At 42.7% G+C, this 26,406-nt stretch overlaps 1 protein-coding gene across 4 annotated transcripts in view; it reads right to left on the bottom strand.

The window, feature by feature from the left end:
- PTPN12 (protein tyrosine phosphatase non-receptor type 12) overlaps positions 1–26,406 on the bottom strand; it is a 456,323-nt gene that overhangs the window by 405,115 nt on the left and 24,802 nt on the right. The gene's annotated exons all lie outside the window — the stretch shown is intronic.

Raw genomic sequence — 26,406 nt, forward strand, 5'->3', positions numbered from 1 at the left:
GTCTCAGTCAGCTCACATGGAAACCAAACAAAGTGACGGGGGTCCCTCCACAACACGGGACACTCTTGGCCTCCTTCTCAGGGTAAGCCCTCATACTGGAAGCACAATGGATTTTTCCTCCCGGGCTTCTCCTCCTGCAGAGCTAGGCATACGTCTCATTACTCAGCAGGCAGGAATCTAGACACTTCAAGTAGAGAATCAGATCATTCAATATTAAGTGCAGGCTTCTGGGATGTCCCCTCATCTCTGGGAGACTGGCTGTCAGGCAGACACAAGCTTGTGGTGGCACAGCAACTCCAAGTAGCCTAGGCAGCGCTCTTTTCCTTGATAAAGAAAAACGTGCCACTAAGCAAAGGTGGGGGGGGGGGTTGGGGGGGGCGCACTGGATCCTACTTTTACAAACATTTTCTAGATGGGGGATGTGGATCTACTGTTCAACGGTTTGGAGCTAGTTTGGTTCTCTTATGTCAATTATAGACTTTCCTTAAGACACAGACTTTGTGAAAAGTGATGGTTCTTACAGCAGATAGAAATGGGCTTGACTCCAAGAAGGACTATCCAAAATAATGGTGCAATGAAGTGTGTGATCTCTCTACCTGGCTGTTATCAGCCTTCCTGAAGCAATATCCCGAACAGACAAATGGGTTCTATTACTATACATGTGCTACAAATGTCGCAGATCAATCATGCTCTCAACCTACAGATGAGATGGCAGTGAAAGGTTTTGGATTCTGCACAAAAGCTGACCCAAACATGAAGAGGGCCTGTAGGCTTAAAGCTCCTAATCATTGAGAAAATTATTTATTTATACTATAAATTCAAAGAATATACTATTCTGTCACCACCACTTAATGTTATGTAAAATAAAAAAAGGAAATACAAAAGATATAAACTTTACTAGCACCGGCACTAATAGAGTGATCAAAGACCGCAGCAGTGCTCACTGTGGCCATCTGCCACATACACTGCCCCAGAAAGGTTGACAGATACAAACAAAATGGCTACTGGCACAGATGAATTGAACCTAGGTACCAGGCTATATCTGCATGTCACCAGAAGATTTTCTGTGAACTGCAATGGAAGTATCATACCATGGCCGGTAGAGGTGATAAATGGATGCAGTACAATAATGATTAAGAGTAATGCAAAGTGTAGGAACATAAGTATTAATATTCGACTTAGTGCCCGATTATGACTTTGGCAGAGGAGATTACTCTGTCATAAACTGGAACTTGTAATACAGTGGTCGGGATAACCGTCACATTTGTGAAGGAGTGTTCCCCTCCGCCAAGCTCGTAATCAGGCCCTAAAACTAAACATACAGAAGGTGACATAATGTAGTCACATTCAAGATCCAAGGCGTCTCCCTCAGTATTATCAAGAATAAACCGACAGATCAAAGACAGAGCAGTCATGCATGGGACCTTTTATGTACACCTCCAAGGCTATCCACTATACATATAGATTCTTAACATGGATCATTAGAGGAATAGGAAACCCACAGAAAAGATACAAGAAGCATACTTAACTACCCAGATGGGGGATTAATAGTGCCATTATTCAGGAAACTCACTAGTCTAAAACTGAAGTTTAGGGTTCACAAGAAATGGATAGGACAATTTTATTACACTACATTTTCATCCTTTGGCATAGGGGCACAGTTATGGATGAAATCATGTATTGTCATTACTGTAGATCATTGGGAATTTGGTGCCGCCTCTGGCCTGCAGGTCAATAAACTGAAGACTGTGTAGTTTCCCTTGGTGTCACTAGCACAGCTAGGGCGGGACTACCCGCCAAGGATCGAGCTAGTTTGGGGTAGGGATGATATCCGTTATTTGGGTATCCAAATAACCAACACTTTGGTCATCCATTTTAATCTCAATATGGGAAGAACACTGCTTGGCCTGGAGGAATCGATTAAGTTCCGGGTATGGCTTCCCCTGTCGGTTATGGGCAGAGTTGGACTCTGCAGAATGTTTCTACTGCCCAGATGCCTGTATGTCTTACAAAATGCTATTAATGCGATCCCAAAGACCACACTCAATACATTAAACAGCCTTCTGGCAGCACTGGTGTGGGCTCAAGAGAAGAGCAGGGTTAAACTCGATGTTCTCAAGCTGCATACTGAGCTGGAGTGGTTGGGGGTTACTGGATCTTCAATAGTAGTAGTCTGCGAGTCTTCTCCATTATGCCGTACAATGATGAGATGATGGACCGAATGCCAATAAGAGCCTCTTGGGCACCTGGGGAGCTGAAGGAGACTTGCCCCGGTGCTTTAACCAGGGGTCAGGTGTCCCGTCTACCCATCCCTTTATCCTCCTCCAGGTAGCAATCCCCGGGGAGCACAGTGGCGAGGTTGTTGCATCAGGCTCCCTATGCTAAACTTCTACCCCTGGATTATCGCAACCCTTTTCTGAGGTTTGTGCTGTGATGAACATGAGTTGTTGGTTAGGAGTATGGTTGCAGCAGCACAGTCAGAGACCTCTACCTGAATGGCACATCCGCAACACTGGAGGAAACACTGACTTTTTGGCAAACACAACCGACAGTTTTTACAATGCACTACAATATCATGCATATGCTCTGAGACTAACTAATTTTCCCGCGGAGCTGGTGGCATCACAGATGCTACTCCCGATATTGGACCCTGGGGATGACTCGCAGTGATATCACACTTTTATAAGGCTCTCAAAGATGATCAACAGCTTGACATGTCTGGGGTCTGTGACAGGTGGGCCCCTGCTCTGCCTGATCCGTTCACGGAAGGGGCTTGGAGGAGGGCTTTCACGCAGGTCCAGGTGGGGGCTAGTAATGAATGGCTCAAATTGATTCAGTTTTATTATCTACATCATGCTTACATGCTCCACAGTGTTTACACAGAATCAAGGAGACCCGGTTGGCAGCATGTCTGAGGTGTGGGGTTGCACAGCATGCCCCTCCTACATATGACATAGAAGTGTGGTAGTCTTCAAAGTTATTGGGGAGAGGTTCTGCAAATTTTGTAAGTGGTCACAAGGGTGGCACTAGAGTTCTCTGTAGGTTGCTTACTGGGTGTGCTCCCACCCTGCGACCAACATGAGCCACCACTTTACTCTTTTGGGGCTGGTGCTCGGTAAGTGGCAAGAGGCCATCCATTAGCTGCAGCCCACTGCACTGACTGTGCAGAGATGGCTGCTAGATTTAAAGGAAAGGGGTGTGGCAGAGGAGAGGAGACCAAGGGCGGTGCACACTGCTGAACATGCGGAGCAGGATCTGGTGCAATGGGCAGCCATGCTGCATTCCCTTGTTGAAAAGGCTGCTATCAAGTAACACATTGGCTGCCTCTCAAAACCAGGATCTGGGAGTCAATAATATGTCCTAGATGTAGAGAAAGACAGATCCTTTCTATCACTGTCAAACATTAAACATGGCTGAAACATCAAACTATTTTGGTAAATGACTTAACTAGAACACAATGTGTGCATTAGACCCAACTGATGTTGAGTAGTTCTTCTGTTCTTCTAAACATATTCTATATTCTACTGTTAGACTCTGTCGCCAATTGCAGGAATTGATGCAGCATGCAATATTTCTAAGATGGACACTTTCTGACCACTGTCCATTGTAGATTCATCTAAAATGAGGGAGCCAGCGGGCCTGCATCCAATTGTGGAGGTTACAAGTTGCACCTTTATTAGATGCAGTGGATAAAAGCAGGATCAGACATTAACTATCATACAGCAATCTTTTGCAGAACAAAAGCACCAGTATTTATCCAGGAACAACCAGTAGATTTATTTCCAGAGGTCATCCACAACACAGCTTCAACATATCACTTTTTTTCCTTTGAGGGGGAGAGGGTGGCGGGGAAGGGTGGACTTCATGAACTCAATTAACAGCATCCCCCATCACCGGAGACTTTAGTGAGGATTACTACTATGCCTTTTCATTCATTTGTGTGAATCTAAATCCCTGGCCTGAAAAAGAGCCAAAGATACACTCAACAAAAAGTTGCTGCTTCGACATTTCATGGTCTCTTTTTTGCATGCTCGCATTTTCTTTTTTTATTACCTTTCTTTCATATCTCGCTGCGTAAAGCGTCCTGGCTCTATATATTGCAACCAAATGTAATGCAATTGCTTTGAACAAACAAAAACATTTCATTAATAATTGACTACATTAAAAGTTGAATAATTATAATGGGTTTTGACATAAATAATGTTCTTTGTCAAAATGTGATATATTCATACATGTTACTGAATGGTCAGGATACAGGGAAAAATGTATGTTATGTTGACGAACTAAAATTCTGATTAAGTGAGAAAAGTTGATTCGCTTTGTTTCTAAATCAAAGGAAGGGGCACGCACCCTTTCCCTTACTAGTTCTTTAGTCTGTGTTTCACCTCTGTACATACATATAAACAATAACTGTCACTTGTTTAATACTATGCATGTTTCTAGTTTGGAGTTATTGTAACAAGGAGGACATTTAATTTTATTGCTTTGTATAGCTTAGTCTTGTGATAAAGACGTAATTTGGTAATGCAAACCCTCTAGGACAACAGCTTGCTATCATTGGCCAGGTCAGAAGGAAAAACCAGTATATATATTGGTTTGCGTCACAGTAACAAGTAATGTTTTAGTGGGCTTTCAGTTATCTATTAGAAGAGCGCAGTTTCTGTGAACAAAGTGTCTTGGCACAGGCTGGTTTTCAAATTGCTTTATATGATGACAAATCGGGATGGTTTTTCAGGTGAGGACTCAGCAAGTTCCACCATTATCCACCTAGGATTTTGATTTTACAACCGCTCAGTGCCTATAGAAACAAGCACTGACAAAGCCAACGGGTCTCACCTACACTGAGAGCTAGTGGCTTTAGCAATGTGTTTTAACCATGTAGTACAACAGTGTGGCTGCTGTTAAGCATGGCAAAATGTTAGTGGGGCGGGTGTATTGGGGTAGACCGAAAAGCAGTGGGGTACAATGGGGTGGACTGGAGTAGATCGGGGTAGTGTGGCTGCTGTTTAGCATTGCTAAAAGTTAGAAAGAGGAGGTGGAGTGGGGTAGATTGGGGTGAGTGAAGTGGGGAAGACTGGGGTGGGTAGAGTGGGGTTGGGTAGACTGGACTGGAGTGGGGTGGATTGGGATAGACTGAAGTGGGACACATTGAAGTGGGACAGTTTAGAGTGGGTTTGGGTGGAGTGGAATGGAATGGGGTAGACTAGAAAGGAGTGGAATGTAGTGGGAAGAAGACTTGGGTAGATTGGAGTGCTCTGATTATATTTGTTTTTAAAAGCTAAAAACATGGCTTTTCACCAGTAACAGTTGACTTGCAGCTTAGAATAGCACTGGGACACTCCTAAGAGCATCAGCAAGCTCTATACATTCTGATTATCATCATCAATGGAGTGGAGAAGACTGGACTTGGATAGACTCTAGTGGGATAGATTGGGGTGGAGTGAGGCAGAGTGGAGCGGGGCAGATTGGAGTGGAGTAGGGTGGGATAGATCTGGGGCGTACAGCCCAGCGGGCATGGAGTAAAGTGGAGGGGCACAGAGTGGAATAGACTGGCATATTTTGGAGGGTCCTAAAGTGGAGTGGTGTGGAGTGTCAGAGTGGAGTAGCTTGTTGTAGAGTAGAGTGGAGTGTCGTAGAATGGAGTGGCATAGAGGGGAAGAGAGTGGAGCAGAGTGTTGTAGAGGGGTGAAGTGTGGAGTGTGCATGGTGTGGTAACACACTGCCATTAGAGACAACACACTTTCAACTGAAATGATAGTTTACAGACATTTGAACCGTGTTGTGTGCTACAAAAAACATTTTCTTTCTCAGCAAGATTGTCACAAACTCTCTCAATTTGAAGTATGAAGAAGAAAAGTAAATGCCAAGCTCCCTCTGAAGACAGTGCCTGACATTTGACCTCTTTCGCTGAATGCACAGCAAATGTGAGAAGATGAGAACAAGATTTAAGGGCCTGTCTAGGCCCGTTTAGTTTGTGGAAGAATAAGGTAAGCAAGGTATGGGCCACAGGAGGGACAAACTCAAGCTGGCGAACCTAAAACAAAAATAGAAAGCAATCAACTGTGAGTTACAAACCACAAAGCCAGTGGTAAGCAAGGGATGTAATGCATTCCCAGGAAAGCTTTCAAAATGCCAACAAGAAGTTGTTTGCGACTTAAAAAATCTGGTGAGAGCCATCCGATTTGCTGGATCTGAGGATGCCAATGTGCATGTAGAACAATGTTAACTTTTACAGACAGAGCTCTAAGGATCACTTCCAGTGTTTTGAAAAATTTGCAGAGTATTTAAAGTAATTTTCGGGCCTGACGGGAACGAGTGAAGTTCCTTAAAAGCTGTAATGATGTGATCAGACTTCATCAGGTAAAGTCACAACTGGCCACTTAAATTTGCATTTTTGTAAGTTGAGGACATCTTTCTAGAATGCCTTGAAGTCAAATAAATTGCATTGATTGGAACCAGGCCCCTGTGAAATGAATTCTGTGTCTTGAGGGCGGACCTTTTAAAGCATTTTAAGTAGGCAACTGCCATTTTATTGACCCTCTGAAATCTAGTGGCCAGGCAAAAAAAAGCTTTACCAAACCATACAAGAGACTGTTTACTGACTGAGCTGGGGATAACCTTAATCCTGGGCAAAACATAAGCTATTCTGGCACAATCTCACTAAATTCTGTTAAAGTCATGTTAAACTTGTAACACGAAGTCCCCAAAAAATACACCATTTGGCATAATTACAACACATTCACAGCAATATTTTAGCTCAGTATCACATTTTGCTCTATATCATGCAGCCCTCCCTATCTATAAATGGGATACTCCAGGTCTTTGAAATCTTTGGAAGCCACTTGGGCTACCTAATCAATAGGACCAAATCATTAATCTTTTCCCTGTCCCGAGACTCCCGACCCATTGTGTGGCGCCACTAGTTCCGGAGGGCTTCCAGTGTCTGGGAATCTATGCTACCCGGGACCCGCAGGAGGTTTTTGCATAGGAACCTGTTCCTGCATCTAGACAGGCTGAAATGAGATGTACAGCACTGGATGACCCTCCCTCTCTCCTCCTTTATGGGTAGAGCAGCACTCTATGAGATTATGACCCACTCACGCCTCCTATAGGTCCTACAAAATACACCCTTCCCAGTCCCTCCTGAGTTCGTTAGGAAAACTGACAATGAACTCCGCCTCATGCACAGTGGGGCCCCGCACATTTCACTGACTAGGCAACAAAGAGGGGTCTAGGAAAGTGCTTTGGCAGTACCCCTTCTACGAAAATACTACTGGGCAACACAGTTACTAGTGATCAATGACTGGGTATTCTCGGAGCATCAGGAACCGGCCTATCAAGTTGATTGGGACATTATGGGTAGTAGAGGACATGAAGCCATCCTATACTGTAACAAAAGGGATCGAACCTTGCCAACGCACACTCAGAAGGTGGTTGGGATATGGAGGGAGGTAACTGCATACTTAGAATGGAAAGGTACACTATGCAATGACTCCGTTGTGCGATTGTGACATGTTATCAGAGGTGAGATGCCTCTTGAAGTGGGAGCAACTTGGCATAGAACACCTAGGAGATGTCTGGCGGGGACAAGCCTTTATACAATTCGAGACCCTCTGCCAAGAATTTGAACTGAACTAGACGGAGCAATATTGCTATCTGCAACTGAGACATGTCCTGCCATGACATACTGGAGAGAGAGCAACTTCTTGAGGCCTGCCCCCACCCCTAAGGACTAACTCCTTACAGAACCCAAGTCTGAAAATGCATTCTCAGTAACCTACAGGAAACTAGTGAATAACTCCTCTGATCCATTGGTAACTCAGAGGGGCATGGTGTGAGGATATAGGGGATATTGAGGATGATGACTGGGTGGAAGTCACTCAAAGTCCAAGGGAAATAGGAATAGGAGCAAGGTTTCACCAAGTACACTTAAGAATACTACACAGATCCTATTATTCCAGAACCCTTCTCCATAAAATAGGTAGAACTCACATGCCTGCATGTCTCGGGGGATGCAGTCAAGAGGGTACCTTCTTTCATATCCTGTTGGACTGCCCAGTGAAATACAGGTATTGGAGGGAGGTTACAGAGGATGTCCTGTGTTCTGTCTTGGGAGGTCACCCTGGATCCCAGATGACTCCTTCTCATGATAACAGGGAAACAATCCTGGCTGCGTTACCCGGGGATTTAGATAAGGGTGGTAAACAGGGGTAGCCAAATATAATATTGCAAGGGCTTAGGGGAAGGTGAACCCCCGACAATTGAAGATTGGGAGTCTAACCTAGACTGATGTCAAAGGTCGAAACAAGTTATATATGAAAGTTTTGGTTGTCCCAAAAAAATGGGAGAAGGTTTAACGGGGCTGGCGAACCTACCAAGGCAATTGATGGAGGCGAAGTGGGTATTTTTTTGGGGGGTGGTGGGGAGAAATGGGGTCGGTTAGCTAAAGCAACGCCAAGGTTGGCAGATGTTCTTTGCAGCTGATTGAGCCGCAAAAAGCACTGTAAGTGAATTTTACAACCTTTGACCTTCTGGAAGCAAAGCCACATGATATTAAATACTCTTCCATATTTCCTTGCATACCCAGTATGATGAGCAAATTGTACTCCTGACTTGGACCAGTTTTAAACTGTGAGGTGATTCAGCAATCAAGGCTGAATGAATGGTGAGTGATTTGTACGTCAAGTCATTCATTCTGAACTGCATTCTGAAATGGCTATAAATAATGCTTAGCTCTTGGGACCTCTAGGAAAAACTAGCATAATGCAGAAGCGGTTATGATCATTATCACTACTTTGAGTAATTGGACGAAAATATTATTTTGCTCTTTTTTCTCATTACGATGTTTGTTTTATAGGATGCACTTCTTAAATCTCTCATCTCACAGCGGATATTTTATCCAGTTAGTCAAGTCATGTAAATTACATAACAAGTAATAGTAGCAAAGATATCTCAAGTGGAACATTTGCTCTATGTACAGCTCAGCTTGTTTTTTTATTATGGTTAATTGTTGAATTTCAAATGTTTAATTGTAAAATGATCAATTTTATATGGTAATTTGTGTTTATTTCTCATATTATAGCACACACACTGCTAGACTTGAGAAAGTGTGCATGTGTGATGCATGTTGCTAGCACGATACAGAAACAACTGAAGTAGGCTGCTGGTTAAGAGATGCTGTTGGAAATCTAGATAACTGCATATGTGGACTCCACAGGATGTGCTCAGAGTTAATCAACTTGAAAGGGGTTTAGGTACTGGGATACCATTGGTGTATCCAGGATATGGGTTGTATAGGGACATGATCACATAAAAACAGTTCTCTGACTTAGTGAAAAACTTTGACAAGTACCCAGCAATCATTTTTAGGTTGAGAGTAAGCGTACGACCTCTTGTATATTTTTAAGTATACTTCTTCTTCTGTAAACTTCCAGGTTTATCATTTGTTAGTTACACTGTCATTTAAAAATCCTTGCTTGCTAGTGGCCAGTCCTGTCTCTTTGTCCCTCCTTCTTCTATGTGTGAGCAGGGACAAACTACTGTATAGTTACGCTTTGTCCTGTTTATCTGGTATGTAGGGGAATTCTTTTTTTTTTTTTTAAACTTTCTTTCCTGCTCCTATCCAGGGAAACTTACCTTTTTATTTGTAGAGCATTCTTCTGAGCATGGCTGTAAACAAAGCTAGAAATCAGGCTGTTATCTTAACTGCTTATAGCCTAGGCACCCAGCTCTACTAGTGTTCCCCAATCCTTAGCGACAGTGCCCTCTTATGCTCCACAGGTACTCCACCACTGTTCACACACTCCTAGCCCTCAACAGTGCCAGTGCCAGGAACCTCACACACGCTGTTTCCCACAGCACCTCAGTTTTTGCAGTCAGTGCACTCTGCTACTCCAGTACTGGGACCTCAGGCGCAGTGTCCAGAGGGGCGGGTATCTCCACTAGCTGGGATGCCCTGGGGTGCTGTAACAAAAGGCATGAGCTTTTGAGGCTCACCACCAGGTGTTACCGTTCCTGCAGGGGGAGGTGAGAAGAACCTCCACCCAGTGCAGGCTTTGTTTCTGTCCTCAGAGAGCACAAGGGCTCTCACCCCAGGGGGGCAGAAACTCATCTCAGTGGCAAGCTGGCACGGACCAGTCAGTCCTGCACTGAAGGATAGGGTAAATTACAGCGGGCACCTTCTAAGATGCCCTCTGGGTGCATTTTGTAATAAACCCAACACTGGCATCACTGTGTGTTTATTATTCTGAGACGTTTGATACCAAACTTCCCAGTATTCAGTGTAGCCATTATGGAGCTGTGGAGTTCGTTCTGACAAACTCCCAGACCATATACTTAATATGGCCACATTGTACTTACAATGTCTAAGAATAGACTTAGACACTGTAAGGGCATACTGCTCATGCAGCTATGCCCTCACCTGTGGTATAGTGCACCCTGCCTTAGGGCTGTAAGGCCTGCTAGAGAGGTGACTTGCTATGCCACAGGCAGCATTTTGTGGGCATGGCATCCTGAGGGGGATGCCACGTCAACTTTGCCCTTTTCTCCCCACCAACACACACAATCTACAATCACAGTGTGCATGCGTTAGGTGAGGGGTCCCTTAGGGTGGCACAACATGTGCCGCAGCCCTTAGGGACCTTCCTTGGTCACCGGGCCCATGGTACCACTGGTACCTTTTACAAGGGACTTATCTGTGTGCCAGGGATGTACCAATTGTGGAACAATGGTACATTTGTAAGTGAAGAACACTGGTGCTGGGGCCTGGTTAGGAGGGTCCCAGCACACTTCTCAGTCAAGTCAGCATCAATATCAGGCAAAAAGTGGGGGGTAACTGCAACAGGGAGCCATTTTCCTACACCCCATTATTCCAGTACCAGGAATTGCATGGTGCTTCGTTTCTCATTCCTCCCCTGCTGCCTTTCTGTTATTCCAACACTGGGCCGGGGTCTATACCCCCAATCTGAAGAGCCCCAATATTGCTGTATTAGGGTTCACATACAACTTGCTAATGCACATCTGCAGCGTCCCCTGCTGTTCCACACTGTTTGAGGCTGGGGGAAGCCAATTAAATATATTCTTAGCTGCCATCTTTATTTGGGAGGGTCTGTTTCACCTCTCTCACTCCATTCTTTCCTGTACTCTGTTTACTCTCAATGTTTTCATTCTCCCCCCAATTTTTTCCTTCCAGTTCCTAAAATCCACATGCTAATAGTTTCGCTCTTCCTTACAACTGTTTATTTCTACTCCTCTCCTTTTTTATTTTTAAGTTTCCTTCTTCTTCTTGCTACCCCCACATTCAAACTCGCAAAAAATTGGTTATTTCTTTCCTTGTTCCATTCCTCTTTTTTACTTATCAGCCGTACATACTTTCACTATTTTTTTCTCTTTCCTACATTCTTTGTCTTTTTATTTGCTCTCTCTTTTGAATCGGTAAGCGTGCTTTCCCTATTTTTTTATTTTTTTTATTTTTTTTTAAGTTCTTTCTTCCTTCCTGTCGCTAGTGTTTTTCTGATCTATATTTGTCCATTCGGGTTTTACTATAAAACACTCTTTTTCCAGTCTGTATGTGGAAGCCACAAGCCACTTGTCGGGACCCGAAATGTCAAAGTGGTTTTCCCATTCTGTGTCTGTGAGAAATGGCTCAGCACATATGTGGTTCTTTCGCTGCTCGTTTCTTCCACTCTCATTTTTTATTTAATGCTCATTGTTCACTTTCTTTTCACATTTATATCTTTTTTCCTCTTTATCTTACGTTTGTAGCTTCCTTCCCTTTTTTCTTTTGTCTCACATGTTGGCTCTATTTCTTCTTTTAGTTGGTTTCATTTTCTCATTCCTTCTTTCCCTTCTTTTATTTATTTACAGCGCTTTCTCTTTCTTCCTTTGGCTGTCGTATTCCTTTTGCTTCTCTTTTTCTGCCCCCTCCACTTTCTCTCCTGAGGACTGGTTATCAGTGGAGCAACAGGTGCAGTGGCATCGGGGCTGAGAGACCTATGGACTTCACTCAACTCTAATTACTGTTGTATTTTCCTACCGATGTCCCAGTCAACCATTTTCTTTTCTTAATCCAGGGCTCATGACATTGTTACTATGCCACTTGTTCTCTCCATCTTTACTCCCGAATCAGTCTTTCCTTTCACCCTCAAATCCATCCCAAATTATATTTTTGTTATGGTGTTTTTAGCATTACACTCTAATGCCAAATGTTTATTTCTGATAAAGGTTTATATGATAATTGCATATGTTTTAAGATAGAGGAAGAAGGTAAATGGAAGTGATTTAATTAAATGCTGGGCCACTAGAATTACTTGGGAGGAAAAGACAAAATTATGATGTAGGGTTGACCAATTTACTTGGCAAGATTAGTCTAGTTATGAATTTACAATGCAAATAGCTGTAACTCAAGAACATGTGAGACCTATTACATTGCAAATGCTTGTTCAGATATTTGAAGGAGAGACATGCACTGGAGGGATACAGGAGCAGTTAATATACCTTCCAGAATACAGTACCCACTCTGCGAAACTATCTACTGATTAGCTGGAACAAATGAAAACTTTACAGGTTTCAAGCCCTAGCTAAAACTGACACTCCAGAAAATCTATAAGGTTCAGGAAGCCTGTGACACAGACTTTGGCCTAAAAGGTGACAGACTGGTAGCAAAAGAACTAGATTGCTCAACAAAACTCTGCATGATCCAATATATACCCAGGATTTATTTTACACCATAACTCCTTTAGAAGATGAGTAAACTCCCCTCTCCACAGTGTTTGAGATGCTCTAACACTAAACAAGATCCAATATATAACTTGGGGGTTTGAATTAATACAGACTTACTGGATCAGGGTTGCTGACACACTGACCAGAGTAATTAAACTCTCCACAGAACGGTATCTGAGGCTAACACTGCTGTGACCCATGCTAAACGCAGGATTCCCAAGAGATGCACAAATTCTTATAGTATTAGGGTTCATGCAAAATATTGGAACTAACTTAAGCCCTCTCCAACCCCACTCTCTTTCAAGAATGGCTAATGAAATGAACTGATGGTCAATAGTAGATTAGTCTATTTACCAGGCGAGGGGTTGATCCAAAAAGCATGTAAAAAATGGGATCAAAATAAGTGCTAGCAAAGCTAATCTGTCTCACCAATGAGAGCTACTGCCTTTGGCAATGATTTGTAGCCATACTGTACAACAGTCTAGCTGCTATACAGTATAGCTAAAATAATTTTAAAACGTGATATGACTCGGTCCGAGCAAATGCCTTAAAAAATAAAAAAAATTTAAAAAAACGCATTAGCACTGGCTGTGTAATACTGCTATTTTTATTACTATTTTATACGCATGCTCCCCAATTTCCACTCGCATGTGCTCTACCACCCACCCTCCACATCCCTCCCTTCTGCACTTCCTCCATGTGGCTTTGTCCCCCATCCGAAGCATATGGGTGGGGGAGAGAGGACAGGTTGTAAGAGGTGGGGCAAGCACATGGACAACAGAGGAACGAAAGGAGAGAAAAGGGCTCAGGCATGCACATGGATGGGAAGGGCCAGGAAAGCGCACAGACAGAGGGAGGGGCTGGAGAACCACACAGAAAAAAAAGGGTGGGCTGGGAAAGCAGATGGATAGCACTCGGGGGGAAGGCACACAGACAGTGGGGGTTGGAAGGGAGGGGAATGGCCAGGAACACAGGGGCGGAGAACTACACAAGGGAGACTGCTGGAAAACACATGTTCTCTCGTACAGTGCTTAAACCAAAAAACAAACAAAAACTGCTGAAAAAAGTAGGCAGTGAGGGACATAGAAATATGCCCATGCTCCAGGGAAGAAACAAAGAAAAAGAGGAAGTAATCCAATAGGAAACCAGCAAACCAAAGTGACAATGAAGTCAAGCAATGGTATACAATGGGTGGCCGCTAAGCCCAATGTAAGGTAACAAAAGGTCTTAAGAGACAGCAATTAGGACAGATCTAAAAATAACCAGGGGGGGATGGAATAAGTTGGCCTGTTCAGAGTACTATTGTATGCTGAAGAAAGGCACTCAGCCTTGAAACAATTGTGCTGCGTATTACTATGCCAAGATGTACTTCGCCATTTATTACTTTAACAGAAGTGACAATAAAGAGAGGTATACATATTTTTTTTTAATTAATGTTGCCAGCGTTCATTTTTATTAAGAGTGCTGCCAGCATACCATCATGTACATACCACATTCAGTAAAGCTGCTGAATGGGTTATAGAAGCAATGAAAAGCAGTTTTAAAAAGAATGCTTTAAAACGGTATGACTAAGTCTCCATCTTGCATTCCCTGTTACCTTATATTTACAACTTAAGCACACAACACAATACACACCAGCCAGATTCAGAGGAAAATAACCTGTCTCAATACAACGACGCATCTTCCCCCACCTCGGATTTCCACACAAGGTGCAAGCTACTATCTCGCTTGTACTATCCAAACTGGATTATGCCAATGGCCTCTACCATGAATCATCTCTATCTATTATGAAAAAACTACAACGTATCCAGAACTCCACAGCCAGGCTACTATAACATGTAAAGCCACAAGCCCACTTGAGAGCACTACAATGGTTATCCGTTGCCAGAAGATGCACTTTCAAGCGGCTTTGTATCACCCACAAAGCTATACATGGACAGGACCGCTTTTTATCAGAAACAAAATAACCAAATACATCCAACAAAGAAACCTCCACTCAAGATTGGCACCCCGCCTTAGAACACCACCATACAAGAGAAAGACTATAGGTGGTACATCCTTCTCAGTTCAAGCAGCCAAACTATGGAATTCATTACCCCCAACTATAAGAACTTTCTTGTCTTCAGAAAACTACTCAAGAGTTGTCTCTTTCCTTCATAACCACCATATTAATATAACTATGGACTGCAGATGCCTATCATGATAAAGATTGTTTCTGATTATGTGTTTAATTCAAGTTATGTATAGTTCTTTAGAAAATATGCCTCGCTACTATGTCATAACAATAAAATACACACACACACTCTTTAAACCTGTTTGACTAAGTATATTTACCCATGGTTCTAATTATATATTGTATGTACATTTATGTGTGTGTATTCATGTGTGTATGTATATGTTGTTTCTGTGCTTGGCATGTTCGTGGGTCATTGCATGGCTCCTGGGTGGGTTGTTATATATACTAGATATCTATGAATCCCTGCTCTCATCTTATTACACTTATCTACCCACCATCATATGTCATGTCTCTATCAATCTATCCTCCATCCCCACTCTGACTCATCCAAAATCCATTCTACTACATATCCTAAATAACTCTGCCTAAGCTCTCCCCCCGCTTCCACATCTAACTCACAAAACCTCACTCTACTACCATGACCTCCCAAACAACCCTACTAAATTTGCCCTCATTTATCTTACGCTGCTACTATGATCTCCCTAACCCTTCCACAGAATCTTCCCTTCTCCATCCTCCTTTACTCTTCCCAAGCCCCTGGGATGAGTAAATGAGGGATGTACTGCCAATTAACACTTCTGGATTTCTTTCCTCCTCCACCCCTCCATTACTCCGGTCAATCTAACTAACAAACTCTCATATTCACAGCTCAAATGAACTCATAATAATACTAAAACTGTACTCATATTTCCCGATACTAATCCATCAATAATTCTTGTTGGGTTCCGGAGTAGCGTGCTACTCGCCGAAAAGCGCTTAGATGCCTCATCAGGGGTAGTAAGCGCTATATAAATACTATTACAATACAATACAAAAACGGTTTTCTATGTGGCTCTTCATCTTACTTTGTGGAAACCCAAAAGGAATGTACTGCCAGCAACTTGAAAATACGTTCTTTGTTAAATATTTCTAACAGTCTGAAATGGAGAAACTTCTTTGGCTACACTGAATGAAACCTTGTTCTTCCAACACATTTCCTCTTTCTGATTTTTTTAAATGTAAAGACTACAATTACAGTTTTTAAAATAGATGACCGAGACTGCTCTGAGTATTCCACCCATTGACAACAAAATAAGATTTGGCAACAAGACCAGTTGTTTCGTAAGCATTACTGGTTCTTCAACTGACCAGACATTGTGAAATAAATTATACTGCACATGGAAATAAAAGAAAAACGAATCACATTACCAATTAGTTACCATGTTTCTGGCTCAGATAAACCATCTCAGTAAGAATTGTAATCTGCCATAATGGAATCAACAATGTTACATTTTATAACATTTCTTTTCACACTTCATAAACAATTTAAAAACAGTAAAGTTAGGTATGTAAGACACAAACGTCCAAACTGGAACTACAAGGCAAGGTACAAGTGTGAATAACCACATAAAATAAGTAAATAAATGGCACGTTGCATGCAAGAATGTGCAAAATATTTAAAAATGTTTATATTAGGGTAAATAAGCATTTAAATATTCTTTGCAAAAAATTACAGTCCATAATTCTGTAATGTCCCGCAAGTTTAATAAGCATTGGCAAGCTAGTAGGTCTTGCCTAGGCAAGGTATTGGCTTTGTCAATGTTTTTACCAATAATGATGTATAGCTGTATTGCTAAAAGCTATAAAAAAAAATACCCTCTATGATGCAGCCAGCACTAGATGCGTAATAGGTTGTAGGTTTTTTTCTGCTGGCAGAAGTGTGGGTGGGCTGGAGGGTGTGACGTGGAGAGTGTGGAGGTGGGTGCCACAGGCAACGGAAGGGGCGGTTGAGAGGTTGACAACACTGGTAGTGAAGTGGGGCAGTATGAACAAGGAAGAAAGGAAACAGCTGAAAAAAATGCATTCTGAATGAATGCTTAAACTTAAATGATACTGTAGCCCCTATTTTGAAAAAATCCTCTTTGGGTCCCTTGTTCCTTAGAAATTATAGGCCAATTTCACGCCTGCCTTTTACAGTGAAAATACTGGAACGCTAAGTGAGCAAAAAACTGTCCCATTATCTGTAAAGTAACAACCTGCTAAATAAAAAAAGAAAACAGTTCGGATTTAGACCAGGGCATAGAACCGAGTTGGCCAGTCTGTGTTCCTGATACTCCTTGATCAAGTACCTCAGCCCTTATTGTGGGTATTACAATACTAACAGATGCTCAAGCATACAGTTTACTATTATCAAGAGAGAAACCAATGTGGAGAGTCTTTTTTGGGGGAAATAAGTCTTTAATTCTCACCTACAAGACAGCTTTAAACTATCTGTCTGTTGTGAACCATACAAAAGAGTTTAGAGCCTGCCTATCTTTCAACACTAGGTGATTTTATTGTTGCTCATTTCATTGCTTCTTAGCTGGTGGCATCCCCTCCTCTTCTTTTGCTTGACCCTCCCCTGCTGTATAGCCCCTCTACCATCCTTTTGATTGGCTGACTTGTATCCTTCACATTTAGGAAACTATTATTTTCTTGGTCAGTCAGTGCTCTATGACAGTGCACATATCCTCTCTGTGTGCTGCTTCTTCACCCCCAAATACACACCACCTCCCCGCTGTTCAGTGTTGTATGCCCCTCACTCAACTTCCTTTATCCTTCCTGTGCTGCTTTAGTGTTCAATGTCAAGCCCAACCAAACGCTCGCCTTGTAGATCACTTCTCCCCCCCCCCGAACTAACTTTTCATTTTTACTCAATCCTCCTCCCCTAAAACATGCCAAATGCTTCATCTACCCACTCCACTCCCCACTACCACCATACACCTCGTTATTCCAGTGAATGATATGGATGCATGATGTCACAATGCGCAAGGAAATTCATAGTTTTCCTTTTTAGCTTTATTTTTTGTCAATACTGTACAGCAGTGGCAAAAATGATTGGGAAAGCCAGAAAGTCACAAAGGTAATTCCTACTGGCTTTGCAATGCTTGGTCATCCAGCAAGACAACAGATATAAAACTGATTTGGTAAGCACATGCATCCCTGCCTGTGATGGACTATGTCCAGCGTGCCTCCAACAGAGACAGCTGAAACAACCCTGCCTGTAACTTCAGCAATGCTTGGCTCCCTCTCACCCTGTTCCTGTATGCTCTACAAGATGTACAAGTTAAAACGATAGTTTCATCAGCCTACCCAATCTGTGGAAGTTGCTGTAATCAATCTTCTCAGACTGTTGTAAAAAGGTGAGGCAATCACATCCTGTGCACTAGGTGCTACTTCGCAGAAAATCTGTTTAAAAAGCGTGCATGACAGTCAAACTGGTCCTTGTTCAAGACTGTACAGCTGTTTTAAAGATACACAGTTGGACTGTGTTGGTTTTGTTTTATTTATTAAGGAAACAATGGTCCCTAAACAGATGAAAAACACATATATATATATATATATATATATATATATACACACACACACACACACACATATATACATACATACATACACACACACACACACACACCCCCTTAAGGGAGAACAATCATGCCCATAGGCACAGTCCAGTCAGTACAAGATATATTTTATTAGTATTTAAATTACACAAAGAAATTTAAGTGGGAAAACATGTTCAATAAGAACAGACTCGGGCAAATTTGTGACAAAAATAAATACATCTGATAAGTCACAATTCAACAAAGACACAACAAAGCCCTTATACATGTAATGAACAATTCACATGGGGTCAAAGTGTCAAAGTCGACGACATTTCTATCTTTTTTTTTCCAATACTATGATCATCATCAGGACTAAAATAAAAATAAGCCTGAGGGCACTAGACAGAAAAATGGAAAGGGGGGGGGGGGGGGGGGGGAGAAAAAAGGGGGTGTAGATAAGAGGAGAAAAAGAAAGAGAAAAAGAAGAAACAAACGAATAGAAAAAATAATTAGTTAAGTTAAATTGACAAAAATCACTAAACTAAGAGTGCAAAAAGTGGTACCAAAAATATAATGAAAAAGAGAGTATATACCTGGACATGGAAAGGAAGCTACATTAATACAGACTGACAATGAGCAGTAAAAAGTTTTAAAAGCGCCGATACCTGGAACAAAATGTGAGGGGAAAAAATAAAAAGGTACGACTAATTGAAAGTGAAAGTATTCCAACGAAATGTGGTCCCGCACGCACCATAATAGTAGGGCAGTGCCAATACAATTAATAGCATTACAGCAGTGAAAATAACACCGTCATTTTAACTTACGAGCTCGGGGATTAAATGGCCAAAAGAACTGGTGAGTAACCGTATAACAATAAGAAACCAAGAATATTGAAGGGAATAAAGAAGTACACTTACGAGAATCGGGATTGGGTAATGCCAATGTTAATAGGCCGGGTGTTCAGGGGAAATACCAGCTGCAACTGTGCGCCATAAATAGATAATGGAAAGAAAAAAGGGACTACTAAAAAAGAGGGACCGAAAAGAATTACTGCGGCGGGCATACTGGAAGGGGGTTGAATTACATAAATCTATGCTGATAAGAAAAGAAAGACGAAGAAAATGAAACAGAGGGGGCGGAAAAGAGAGGCTTAACACTGATTGACTACATGCTGATATCCCAGCTCCCAGATCCTTTTATCACCAAGCTGCCAATGAGTGAAAGTCAGCTTTATGAATGCTAGAAATATAAATACGACGAAATTGTAATGTGTACTAATTATTACGTGGTTCTGTTGAGTCTTGCCGATTTAAAAAAACAACACTTCTAGTTTGATCCTTTCGCATTAGCCCTGTACAAGAAACATTTCTGGAAGGTGTTTAACAAGGTAAAAAAGAGCGGGCTTGGGGTTTGACTGGGAGTAGAGAAGCAATCTGGGGTTAGGAAGAACACAGTAGGCATCTGGGATGGAGGAGATGGGCTAATAGGTTTCTCAATAACTTAAAGTCATATGCAAGGCGCTTCTAGAAGGCTGTGTTATTTTGAGACGGAGCACGTTGGGGTGCTTCAAAAGAATGATTGATCTAGGAAAACGATGGTACTGGTAAGTGGAGGACCTAAATGATATGAAGAAAACAAAAAAACAGTAAAGGATTTTTGTGAATTGAAGAAGTAAAATGCCCTATTTTCTCAGCCCCACAGAGAATGGATACAGTATGTAAAAGGCCTCTGTCTTACTCTGGCAATCTGGTGATATCCCCAAAGGGAGAAAGAACTGGTGAAAGGTCCTGAAATGGATGATGAAGCTTTGTCCCTGCTTCAAAGGAGGGATGGCTATAGGATGCCCTGGGTGAGACAAGACTGTGACAATTAAAAAAAAATATATACAGGTTAACGGATTTCAAGAGTGCATATCAAGCAATATAGTTACTCCTCATTAAAACACGTGCATATTTAAGTGGCAAACGGGTACCACAAGATACCGTCTCTGCACAAAATATTGCATAAGGCCCCATCATCAGCCTTCTGCATTTGGGTATGAAGGGGGTAGTGGGGTCGAGAATTAAATATGCATGGGAGCCATCCCCTGACAGCAGCAGTTTCTGCACCAAAATACATGGTGCGGCAAAGATGGAAGAGGATAGGAAATCAGTCATGGGGAGAGAGTGAGTCAGTGTGAGCAAGGTGACCTATCTGTACTATCTGATTTGAACTGGATTTTCTTCACAAAGATTAAAGTGCCACACATGCCAGCTTTACACAACAAGATTTCAATTTCCTTAGTGAAGGACAGCTCAACTGTTAGCCCTGTTACGCTGAACAGGCCCAAAGGTAGGTGACTTACCACATGCTTAAATGCCAGTGGTGGAACATCTTTGTGATGAAAAGGAAACATTACAAGAGAACAAAACAAAAAGCATGGAAAGAGTCAGCATAGTGGGAAAGAGTCTCGAAAGATGCAGAATAAGGAACGTTTAACAAAAACAGATAAGCCAGCTCTACGCTGGGGTTTAGCACTGAAGAAAGGAAACAAAAAGTGTAACACAGCAATGCAAAGACCAAAAAGGCATACTGGTAGTTTGGCCGTCAATTACTTCTTAAGTTACATCAAAATGGAGAAGAAAACTACCAGATGATTCATTTATGTCTGTAATCTTACTCTCAGTTTCTTCTTTTACTGTGATTACCAATGTCTAGTTCCACAAGTAAAGCATCGGAAATGTCAGAGAAGCAACTCTTTGAAATCATTCTGGGGTAAAGACAAAACGTTTGCTAGAATAAGGCGCCAATCTTCTGTGGTTAAGCAGAGAAACAGAGGATGCTTTCTGAGAGCAAAGGAATCGGCATTAGAAAAGGAAAATTGGGGAAGGGCTTTGTTACACCCTTAATGACCACCTTCTAGAGATACGGTGTTTGCCCCGTGGGTTCATGGACTTCAACAGAGTTGCTGCTGCTACACCTGACTCTAAATAATGTAAAGGGGTACTGCCAGCACTTTCCTCCCACAACAAAGACTGTTTGGAAGATGCTTCAGTAGAATCAAGAGGAATATGGGGAGGAACGTCATAGGCAGCTCCTCAGTGGCTGCACTGACATGGTGCTCCGCCCTACTAGGATAAATTTAGCAGAAAGGTAGTAGGGTCTACCACGGGATCTCCAGGAATGAACAACAGGAGTTCACGTTGTCCATTCAGAGGAAGTAAAAACAGACACACATGCTGGAACGCAGCATGGAACTACAGAGACACAACAGTAACATAGGTGAGTGACTGAGGTAGGCCAAGCACATCACTTCCACGGTGTTCAACAGAATGCCAACTCCTTCCACTCCATGACCTCTCCTGAGGCCCTGTCGTAAGGTGGTAACATCTTCCAAATAGAGAAGATACATAGCAATGTGGGGGTCTCTTAGCCTACTCACACTGGCAATTCAATTTGTGAAGGATAAGTGCACCGGGATATTGGATTTTGACAACTAAAAAAAAATTCAGACTCATCACAGTGATAGCTTTCATAGGTAAAACACTAGAGAATGTTATCGACATTAACCTGAAGGAACATTTTAAAAAACTCCATGCTATAAACCAATCAACTTTTAGGGTCAGCTGTAACACAAAAACACCCTCACTAACTATCCTTGATGATGCTCAGGTGGCCGTGAGCAAAGCGGAACCCTGTATCCTGGTCCTGCTGGAACTTAATGCAGCCGTTGACATGGTTTGACCGTTTTACCCTCATAAATACTCCACAAAACAGGATGGAGATCAACAGGATCGTTTTAGAATGCTTGATGTCCTTCTTCGACATGTCTAATATAGTTATGGTTAGGAAAGATTTCTAATCTTCCACTTTCATCCCCACAGAGTTCCACAACTGGCCATTCTGATCACCCACTTTTTAAAACATACATGGAGCCTATAAATGTAGAATTAAGAACTACTGGTTTGACTGTCTGTCTGCATGCTGTTAGCATTGTCTAACAAGCTCAAAACACGATACAGATACACTCAGAATTAGAGCATTGTCCCTACAATCATGGCTCTCCATGAACGTCTTAAAACGAATCTAGCAAAAAACTGTTTTGTTTCTCACAGTATAACAAATGTGTATGTGCTCATATAAGGCTCAAAGTCTTGTGATAAACGCTCAGTCATTGTAAATCAAACAAAGTTCCTAGGTTTTACTAGAGACTGTAAAGTCTCCACACAGGATCATTTTTTATACGAAGTCAAGAATACACAATGACCAGGACATACTATCCCCTATCTCCAGTACAGGATCTTGAGGCAAGGCCATAACATCTTAGCGCATTCCTTATCTCCCAGCTCGACTACAGAACTGCTCTGCTCACAGGCATCCTAAAATCAAGTCTTCCACCTTCTGTCTTGAAAACAGGAGTAAAAGAAATTGAGAAGCACTATGCTGTCCACATTGACATGGGCCATATTACTACTAATAAAAATATGCAAGTAGCTACAGCTTTCCTGCTGCTCGACCCAAGACCGAATGACAGGCTACCAGCAATGGGGAAACAGGAGTCTAGCTATTTATGTCTGGCTGAACCAGAAGAAAAACATGCCACTTTAGTCAGATGAAATCTCCCCAGACATATACTTTATAAAGACCATACAGAGAAAAGCCCAAAAGATCTTTTTGACGTAAAAGGCATTAGCCTCAAAGACAGCACAATGAATCACAAGAGAGCCACGTCTTTTTCCCACAGTGAGTTTAATTTCGATGTACTTAATGTACAGAGCTTCTTCCAGTGCACAGAAACTAAAACTGTCACCATCAGAATAGTTACGGACAAGAGCAAAAGCAGGGCAGGAGGAGAGCCACCTGGAGGGACAAGCTGCAGCGTTGAAAGCAAGCAGGGCAGATATTTAAAAAAAAAAAAAAGTAGAAATGGTAAGAGTTTTAAGGAAAGGACAGGCTGCCGCGGTACTAATAAAGTGTTCCTAGTGGAAGGAGCAGTTGAGGTCACTCAAGGCGGCCGGCAAAGCACGGTTGTGGCCTAGTGAGAAAGCCAAAATGACCCATAGAAGAGAATTATGGTGGGGGGGGGGGGGGGAAGAGGGGGGGTTATTTACTGGTCTTGCTTAGCCTCCCTGCTAATTAGCTGGCCCATGTTCTGAGAACTGGAAGTTAAGGAACACTAACAAAGGAGCAAAGTAGTTAAGCAGTTAAATAGGTGGTTGGCTAAGAGTGCCTACCATTGTCCAACCTGGCTATACTGCCCAAGCAAACATGATTTACTCCATCTAGAAAAACAGAAATAATCTAGCTCAAGAATAGTTTCAAGTTACTTTCCACCTGCTTCAATCGTACTGTAAAAGCATCCTAAAAGATCTTAGGAAGTAGCCCATACCTAAAAGATCTTAGGAAGTAACCCATATATATCTCCTAGTTAGGGCATATTAACGCTGTCATAATGTACATTCCCCCCTGAATACTCCCTTGTTCCTGTCTCTTCCTATCCCTATCCCCACTGCTTACATCAAAATGCTTCAGAATAAACTACACATTTTCATTTAGGGTGGGGGAAAGACTCGCAATACACACACACAGACATATAGGGTGGAATCGTAGCAGAAATATATCATGGTGGAATCGTAGCAGAAATAAAAATTGTTGGAGAAAAGTTGGCCTGTGCCTTGGAGGAGCTTTGAAATATATATATATATTTTTTCCCACTTAAAAAAAACAAAGGTTACAGGGACATTATGGTTAGGTTCACGTTTTATCCTATCCAAACAAAACCATAGAAATTGAGCAGTTTTAGTTATACTTATGTTAAGAAACTAAAACTTGTGGCCTAAAGTTACTTTCTGGTACAAGTGAGTTTCTTTAGATAAGTATAACTATATCTGCTGAATTTCTATTGTTTGGTGTAGGTATAATGTGAACGTAACTATAACATCCCTGGAACCTTCGGGTTTTTCACTGAATTTCCATATTTGTCTTTTGTTACACAAATACCATATGTTAATACAACCACCGCCACGCAAAGCCAAAGAGGCCTGGCCCTACTACCACCCCACTGCATGCACCCATCCCCTCGCTGTGCGGCAGGAGTATGGTGTGTGAGTGGGTGTATTTTATTTTTTATTTTTATTGAGCTTTGGATCCATTGCAGATTTACAGGGAGGAGGTTGTGCTGTGTGCCAGAGGATGCGTGTATATGCAAAAAAAACAACAAGAGCATTTGCAATGCAATGGGTCTCACATTTGCTCGAGTTAGAGCTATTAACATTGTACATTTCTAACTGGATTTTTCTTGCCACTTAAGCTGAAAATGACAAGCAAAACAGTTGACATAAGCGAGCCTGTTCCAAGCACCATGTGCGCGAGGAGACACAAAAAGAAAAAGAAGTTTGCATGCAGTGAAACGTATCAGCAATAGTGCAATTATCCATGTGACGGAGGCAGTCTGCAAGGCAGTAACAAAACTGCCCCAGGGAGGGCCATATGTAAAGCATTTACCGATAATAAAGGACTTTTGAAAGGCAAGCTCACGAACAAGTGAGTGTAATGGGTGTGCGGTGGACGTGGTTCAAAGCCCACAATACTTACAAGAGGTCAAATCGCTTTCACGTTCAACCTAAAAATGGCATTTGTTTGCCCAGAAGGGGTCACTTAGAGACCCATCCATGTGCCCTATGGGGTCAGGATACCTCTAACCTGACCCCTTATGTGCGTTTTTATTTGTTTTCTCCCTGGGGGCCCAGCCAAGAAACAAAACGGTGCTGCAACAGTCCTTTCAGGTTGCAGCCAGCCAATCAGGTCCTTGCTTCTTGCTCAGATTGCCATTACGTGAAGATATCCCTCGGATCAGTGGAGACTCCATGTGCCTTTATATTTTTTCCCTTTTTGTTTAAAATACGTGTTTTTTTTAGTTTTTTTTAGGCGTGGGAACAGAGCGAAAAAGGAAACAAAGACATGACAAGGAGTACATGATAGACCTATTGAATAAGGCAAGGCAATACCTTCCCACAATTGACGACCCTCCCCTTCTCCCCAACAGAACATGCTAACATAGTTCACACAGGCAACGCCTGAGAGCCCGCCATTTCCCCCAGATTGTCTCATAATTGTGGGGACAGCCCCGCGCCTCATAGATTGGCTTTTATAGTTGAGAGCACCAGTCTACTCCGGATCGCCACTTCAAGACTGCCGGCACCACCGGGCTTCTCCAGAGCTGTGCAATGTCTCTCTTGGCCACCAGGCAGGCAACCCCTATCAATATCCGGTCAGCTCTCAGCAACCCTTCAGGAGGCCCATCAGTGCCACCCTCACATTCAATTCAGTCGGACACCCAAGGACCTCCAAGATCTCCCGCTCCACCCCCACCCTGAATGGATGCATCTCCGGACACTACGATGCCACGTGCAACAGGTGCGCCCCCAGTTGACCACATCTCATACACGGGGGGTTGGAGTCTCCATGAGGACAGGTATGTCATTTGAAAGTAATTAATCAGGACCATTCTTAACATGGTGGAAATGGCCAGCTCCCTTGGCGCTAGGTAGGCATCCCTCCAATCATCCATGTCTCCCACCCAGGCCGCCCACCTGTCCCGCAGCCTGGTGAAGCCATCTGGTGTGTTAGTAAACAAGGATCGGTAGATCTAGGTAATGGCCCCTTTCCCCAAGCGCCCTGATAACAGTTTCGCCTCAAGCGGGCTGTAATCAGGAAGAGAGAGACTAGACGACAGGTGGGTCTGCAGGGCATGGCACATCTGAAGGAAGCAAAAAAACTGGGAGTTGGATAGAGCATATTGCCTCCTCAGCTGCTGAAAGAACATCAGAGTATCACTGGTGCAGACATCACTCAGGTAGGTAATTCCAATGACGTCCCACGCCTAACGCCCTCCAACCTGGTTACCTGCTGCAGCCATATACCATGCCACAGAGGCTCCAGATTGGTGAGGTGTCTGTCCCAACCCGTCAACCTCAGAGCCGCCCGCAAACACAGCACCAACACCTGCGTGCAGTCTGGGGCCGCCTGGGGGATCGGACCACCATACAACAATCCCAGCAGCCCTCGAATCCAAGATAACCGAGCTCAAGGCGGGAGGCTGGGTCGTCCTATCCTCCAGTAAACCAC

The sequence above is a fragment of the Pleurodeles waltl genome, chromosome 4_1 (assembly GCF_031143425.1).
Source record: "Pleurodeles waltl isolate 20211129_DDA chromosome 4_1, aPleWal1.hap1.20221129, whole genome shotgun sequence".
Taxonomy (NCBI): Eukaryota; Metazoa; Chordata; class Amphibia; order Caudata; family Salamandridae; genus Pleurodeles; species Pleurodeles waltl.